General features: G+C 37.1%; 1 protein-coding gene across 2 annotated transcripts in view; it reads right to left on the bottom strand.

The window, feature by feature from the left end:
• The window catches only part of LOC143038458 (uncharacterized), a 12597-nt gene extending 11621 nt beyond the window's left edge, over positions 1–976 (bottom strand). The window contains exon 1 of one of the 2 annotated variants that reach the window (XM_076207674.1): positions 830–976. The gene's annotated coding sequence lies outside the window, so the exon portion shown is untranslated. Of the gene's footprint in view, positions 1–816 lie in introns of both variants that reach the window. The other variant, XM_076207675.1, reaches the window with a different exon arrangement.
• Positions 977–7500: the final 6524 nt, after the last annotated feature.

Genomic DNA, 7500 nt, shown 5'->3' with positions numbered 1-7500 from the left:
ACACCACGATCTTTCCCCTTCCCTATCAATAAAACATAGGTACTTCCTTGTCGTTGTGATCCTCGAAATTTTGAAGATATCACCGGAGTCCAAACTTCGCTGCCACGCAGACCTACATGAATGTGTGTGAGTATGTGTATGTATGTATGTGTGTGTGTGTGTGTATTTGTGTGTGTGTGTGTGTGTGTGTGTGTGTGTGTGTGTGTGTGTGTGTGTGTGTGTGTGTGTGTGTGTGTGTGTGTGTGTGTGTGTGTGTGTGTGTGTGTATTCACCTCGGATCTGCTGCAGTCTCTGTCGAGACAGCCAGACACCACCCTACGGCAGTGAGCTCAGAGCTCCTTATTAGCCGATCTCTGGGTAGGTCTGAGACCACTCACACACCACACACCGGGACAGCAAGGTCACAACTCCTTGACTAACGTCCCGTACCTACTCGCTGCTAGGTGAACAGGGGCTACACGTGAAAGGAGACAAACCCAACTTATCTCCGCCCGACCGGGGAATCGAACCCCGGTTCTCTGGCTTGTGAGGCCAGTGCTTTACCAATCCGCCACCGAGCCGTGTGTGTGTGTGTGTGTGTGTGTGTGTGTGTGTGTGTGTGTGTGTGTGTGTGTGTGTGTGTGTGTGTGTGTGTGTGTGTGTGTGTGTGTGTGTGTGTGTGTGTGTGTGTGTGTGTGTGTGTGTGTGTGTGTGTGTGTGTGTGTGTGTGTGTGTGTGTGTGTGTGTGTGTGTGTGTGTGTGTGTTCGTGTGTTTGTGTATTTATGTATGTGTCTCTCTATTTGTCTGTAATGCTTAGTATGTACGTGTAGGCATACCTCCTTATTTTACCTTTCTTTGATACTTTTCCGCTGAATTCCTCAGTCTTTTGGACGTTATTTTTCTACTGAGACACTTTCTTAGTGAATTCCTGCCTTAAACACTGCACATAATGCACTGAACGGCAGCCAAATGCAACCTCTATCTCATCCCAACCCTTATCATATCTTCGTGACGTCAGAGATCCAAGAATTCGTAAGAAGCAGGACACATGATAGTGGAAGCCATAAAAAGAAGCAGATTATTCTGAATAGCATGTAAGTGTCGGTGAAGACGGATATCTTCTATAAAACCCAGTGAAGAACCAATTATTCAATAGATAGATAAGATTTGTGGAAATAAGTATATGAAATAAGGAGGAGATTTTTTTTTTGTAAAAGTACTCCAGTTCTTTATAGAAAAAATCACAACATGGATGTGTATAAAATTGCCATATAATTGTGAGTTTGTCATTCTCCAGGGTCATTCTTTACCTCAGGTATGAAGGAAATAAATGAAGAATACATCCGTGTTTTACCAAGCTATAAACATATATTAACATATGCTTTAAAAGTTGTACATATTTTCATATTCTTTTAATCTCATTTCTGCTTATCTATTATATCATATTCTGAAGGAGTTACTTTCATAATTATAAAGGTGTTTAAGTACAGACAATCATATGCACACACAAAGACACACAAAAACATACACAGATACAGGCATATACAAACACACACACACATACACACACACACACACTCACACATACACAAACACACACACACACACACACACACACACACACACACACACACACACACACACACACACACACACACACACACACACACACACACACACACACACACACACACACACACACACACACACACACACACACACACACACTTTCGTCGGATGGACGGCGAGAATTGGAGTTCCGAAAAAAGAAAAATCTACGTGGATCTCAATGTCAAGGAAGAACCTTATTGTATTTATAGGGAATGGAAAGCTCGTGGTGTAGTGGGAAGGTGATAGAAAAGGAGAAGGGGAGGGATTATTGAGGGAAATGGAAGGAAATGAGGAAAAGGGGGACTTGGTCCAGGAGGCCAGTCGTCTTGTAAGCAAAAGATGGACCGATGATGACGATGATTTTGGTGATGACGGGATCAACAAAAATGTAAAGATTAGAAATATAGATAAGAGCAGCACAGTGGAAGGTGATGATGATAATTTCCAGGGATTTAAAGAGGGTTGGGGGGATACCAACCTCCCCCGATTAGCAAGACTAGAGGAAAAACTTGGAAAAATGACCGAGCATTGGGAAAGTAGGTTTGGTAATGTAGCCAAGATTGCGCAGAGAGTTAAAAGATTGGAAGAACTAGAGAAGGCGAACAAAAACTTAAATTTAGAAATAGAAGAATTAAAAAGACAGTTAAAAGAAGTTAAAGATGAGAATGAGGAATTAAAGAGGAATAATACAGACAATAAAGAGGCCATAGCAAAAGAAGCACAGGGCTGGAAAAAATCCAAGAAAACAGTAAAGTAGCATTTACTGACATAATTAAGCAACAAATGAAAGAACAAACTGAAGACTCTTATTAAAGTGATGAGACAGGAGGAGAATATAGTAAGAGACTTAGCAGATTAAAATAAATGTATAATTATATTAGGAATGGAAGAGAAAATTATCCAAAATAGAACCACATGAATTGAAGAGGAAAAAGAAAAAGTAAACAGTTTACTAGAATTAGTTCAGGAAGATGAACCTGAAAACATGAAACAAATTGAAGAGATGTTTAGACTCGGAAAATAGTACAGATAAGACCAAACCGATTAAGATTAAATTCAGGTCACAAACAACAGCAGAGAAGATCTTAGCAAAAACAGGGAAACTAGCAGCAAGTGAACATTATAAAAAGGTATGGATAAAAAGAAAAATGAATAAAGAGGATAGAGAGGAAGAAAAAATGAAAAGGCAAGAAGCCCCCAAAAAAAAAAAAAAAACAGAACAGAACGGAGTCAGAAAAAGAAGAATTCTATTGGAAAGTAGTGAATATGAAAGTGAGGAAATGGACCATAACAGAGAGAAACAAAAAAGAATCACAAAATACAATGGAAATAACAGAAAGTTAAGAGTATCCTACACAAATATAGATGGATTAATAAAAGGATTGAATGAGCTGAATGAGTATCTGAAGCAAAAAGAACCGGACATAATGGGAATTGTAGAAACAAAATTAAAAGGTCCACTACCACCTAACAGCATAGGACACAATGCATATAATTATTGGATTAGAAACAGAGAGATTAAACAAGGGAATGGAGTTATGTTTTTGACAAAGAAGGATATAAACGTGAAGAGTGTCACATATGGAAAGAATACAGTAGAGATTATTATGATAGAAGTAGAAGACAGAGATAAGAAGAGCAGAAATTTTGTAATAAACTACGTGCCCCCAAAAACAGCCTCGTGGGAAGAGAGTGAACATAAAAGTATGTTAGAAGACACAAGAATAACATTAAATAAGATAATGGAAGATGGAGGAAGAATAGTTATGATGGGCGACTTTAATTGCAAAGAAGTCTGCTGGGAAGAGATGACAGTAAAGGGTGGAGAAGACTCTTGGGAAAATGTTCTACTTGAGATGATTATTGGCCACACAATGACACAATGGATTCAAGAGAATACTAGGTATAGAAATGAAGAAGAACCATCGAGACTAGACCTAATCATCACATCAGAACCTGAAATAGTGGAAAAGATAGAATATAAGACACCAATAAGTAAAAGTGACCACATATTGATAGAACTAGAACTAGATGCGGAAAAATACATGAAGAGAAATGAACAATATAGAAAAGGAAGATTGATGTATGAAAAAACCAATTTTGATAAAATAAGAGAATTCTTTCAAAAAGAAAACTGGGAAAGAATACACAAAGAAGATACAACAGTAGAAGAGAAATGGAGTATCTTGACAAAATTGTATAAAAAAGGAGTAGAAAAGTATGTCCCAAGTAAAAAACAAGAATAAGAATATGTAAAGTGCTGGTACAACAAAAGTTGTAGGGAGTTAAAAGACAAAAGAGACAAAGCTTGGACCAAAACAGAAGAAATACAAAAGGCCTGAAAAATAGAAAATACATACTAGTTATAGAAATGAATATGTACAAGTGTCCAGAGACGAAAAGAGAAAATATGAAAAAGATGTCATAGAAAAATGTAAAGATCAACTAAAACTATTTTAAAGATTTGTAAACAACAAACTGAAAAACAAACAAGAATTAGCGAAACTACGACAAGGAGGAGTTGAATACACAGAGGAAATAAAAATGGCAGAAATTATGAACAAGCATTTTAAATCGGTGTTTACAAGGGAGAACATACAACCTGGAGAGATCGAATGGGAAGATAAAGTCCCCCCTATGAAAGAAATAGAAGTAACAAAGAACGAAATAATGAAACACTTGAGTAATCTTGATGTCAGAAAATCGCATGGACTAGATGAAATAGCAAACTGGATTTTGAAAGAATGCAACAACGAAATAGCAGACAAAATACAAAGCATAATAAACAGTTCTTTGAAAGAAGGAAAAGTTCCAAAAGATTGGAAAAGAGCAAATATAGTACCTATATACAAAGGAGGAAATAAAGAAGACCATACAAACTATAGACCAGTCTCTCTAACGAGTACAATAGGAAAAATCTGAGAAAGAATTATCAAAAGTAGATGGGTAAAGTATTTAGAAAAAAACAACAACGTACTAAATCCAAGGCAGTTTGGATTCAGACAAGGATGATCATGCGTCACCAATTTTATGTTTCTATTCAAAGCTAATAGATATAATACAAGAAAGAGATGGATGGGCTGATTGTGCATTTCTAGACCTAAAAAAAGCTTCTGACAAAGTACCACATGAGAAGTTGCTTAAGAAATTAGAAACTGAAGGAGGATTACAGTGCAAACTGCTTAAATGGATGGAAGGCCTTTTGCAATAAAGAAAAATGAGAGTAGTGATAAGAGACAAACACCCTAACTGGGATGAAGTAATAAGCGGTGTTCCAAAAGGAGCAGTTTTGGCCCCAATAATGTTTGCTATATATATTAATGATATGGATAAAGAAATTGAAAGCTACATGAGCTTCTTTGCAGATGACGCAAAACTATTAAAAAAAAGTGAACACGGAAGAAGATTGTGAGTCACTACAGAGTGATCTCAATAAAGTATGGGAATGGAGTAGGAAGTGGGAGATGAAGTTCAATACCAAAAAGTGTAGTATAATGGAATTTTGAAAAAGCAAAAAAAGAATAGAAGGATCATATAAATCGGGAGAAGAAGGAATAAAAAAAGTAGAAAATGAGAAGGACCTGGGAGTCATTATTATGAATATGTCACCAGAGAAACATATAAACAAGATTTTAGGAGAAACTTATAATTTAATAAGAACAATCAAAGTGACATTTACATACCTGAATGAAGAAATGGTGAAGAAAATATTAATAACTTTGATAAGACCAAGATTGGAATATGCAGCAACGATGTGGTCACCAAATACAAAAAAAAAAATGTATAACAAGACTTGAAAGAATACAAAGAGCAATTACAAAACTGGCACCTTTCTCACCTTTCTCACCATACACCAGGTAGGGCTATGCCCTGTCAGCGATGATGCCTCACGAAGTCCCTCCACAAGTCCCTATCAGCATACAGCTGCACACTCTCCACATCTTCCATAGTTCTTCCTCTTGACTCTAATGGCTTGTCTGATACCGTCTCTCCATCTCTTCCTGGGTCTTCCTGTTGGACGCTTTCCTTGTGGCTGCCACTGGTAGTATTTTAATGGGTACTGATGCTCATTCATCCTCATGACGTGGCCAAACCATCTTAATTGGCTTTTCTCTACATATTCTAATATTGGCTCTATTTCCAGCTCTCTTCTTATTTCTTCATTTCTTATTCTGTCACACCTTATTACACCTTTTATTATTCGCAGTACTCTCATCTCTGCTGCTTGTATCTTACTTTTCAGCCTTTCTGTCAATGTCCATGTTTCTGACCCATATGTTAGAACTGGTCTTAAAATGGTTTTGTAAATTGTTATCTTAACCTGCTTGGGTATAATCTTTTCTCGCATCAATGGATATAGCGTTCTTAAATTATTTGTATGGCACTGTATTCTATTTAATATTTCTTTTTCCATTTGACACCTTTCATCTATCTTTACTCCTAGGTATTTAAATTCTTCAACTAATTTCAGTTTTTCGCCTCCCAACCATATTTCTATCTCTTCTTTTTGCCTTGCGACCATCATTACTTCTGTTTTATTTGTGTTTATTTTCATTTTCACTCTTTTCAATGCACTGTTCCAAGCAGTTAATGCATTTTGAAGTTCAATGGGGTTGTTTGCAACCAGTGCAATATCATCTGCGTATGCCAATGTAATAACTTCCTCTCCAGATCTCAAATTTTTCATACATTTGTCCATAAAAAGTACAAAAAGCAATGGGGATATAACCCCACCTTGTCTTACTCCAGAATTTACATCAAACCAGTTATCCTCGCGAGTTTGTGTTCTTACAGCGCTGGTACATTTACTGTATAGACTTTTGATTGCTCTAACAAGTAATCTATCTACACCATATATAGGGTCTTCCAATGTATCCCAAATCATCTCCCTTGGTAGCCTGTCAAAGGCTTTTTCTAAGTCAACAAAAGCTATACACACTGGTTGATCCCATTCCCATCTCTTCTCCATCAGCATTTTCAAGGAGAAAATTGCATCTGTTGTACCTCTCTCAGGTCTAAATCCATACTGTCCCTCCTCTAATTTTTCTTCTACCGTCGCTCTTAACCTTCTTTCAAGTATTCTTTCATATATCTTCTCCACATGTGATAATAAGGATATTCCTCTCCAATTTTTGCATTCTGACTTGTCGCCTTTCTTTGGTACTTTACATATAATGGCTTTCCCCCAATCCTCTGGTACTCTACCTTCACACCAAGCTACATTGAAAATTCTCGTTAGCCACGTGACTGTGTTTTCATTTCCTTTTAGCAGCTCTACAGGTATGCCATCGCATCCAGGACTTTTTCCATTTTTCATTTTACTGATGGCAACTCTAGTTTCTTCGATAGATATTTCGTGGTAGTAGTTTAGTCTCAGGCTGGTGTTTTCACACTCATCGTCCAATTCCTGAGGATTCAATAATTCTGAGAAATATTCTCTCCACCTTTCATCTACTTCGTTCTCATCTGTTAGTAAACACTCCGTCTTTATTCTTAATTGTATTTACTACTGTTTCTTCGCCCCTTTTATAACTCTTTGCCAAACTATATATGAGCTTCCTAGTTCCCAGCAGATCCTCTTCAAGCTCTTTTCCCAATTTCTTCCAAGAATCTCTCTTGGCTCTTGCTTTTACTGTCTCTGCTTCGTTTCTTGCTGTTTCGTATTCCAATCTATTTTCTGTGGTCCGTCTTCTCATCCATCTTCTAAAAGACTGACTCTTCTTTTTAACAACATCCCGGACTTCATCCGTCCACCATATAGTTTTCTTTTTTCTCCCACCACTTATTTTCTTGGTCTCCAGGACCTCTTTTGCTATTTTTGTAATTTTATCCTTCATGCCTATCCATTCTTCTTCAATGTCTCTGGTTTCTTCCGGCTCGCTCAGATAAACTTCTGAAATCTTTTCCTT

This window comes from Oratosquilla oratoria, chromosome 24 (assembly GCF_046742065.1).
Source record: "Oratosquilla oratoria isolate Oo_2021 chromosome 24, ASM4674206v1, whole genome shotgun sequence".
Lineage (NCBI taxonomy): Eukaryota > Metazoa > Arthropoda > Malacostraca > Stomatopoda > Squillidae > Oratosquilla > Oratosquilla oratoria.
The sequence above is the reverse complement of the archived record's forward strand: the minus strand, read 5'-3'. Positions and strand labels throughout refer to the sequence as shown.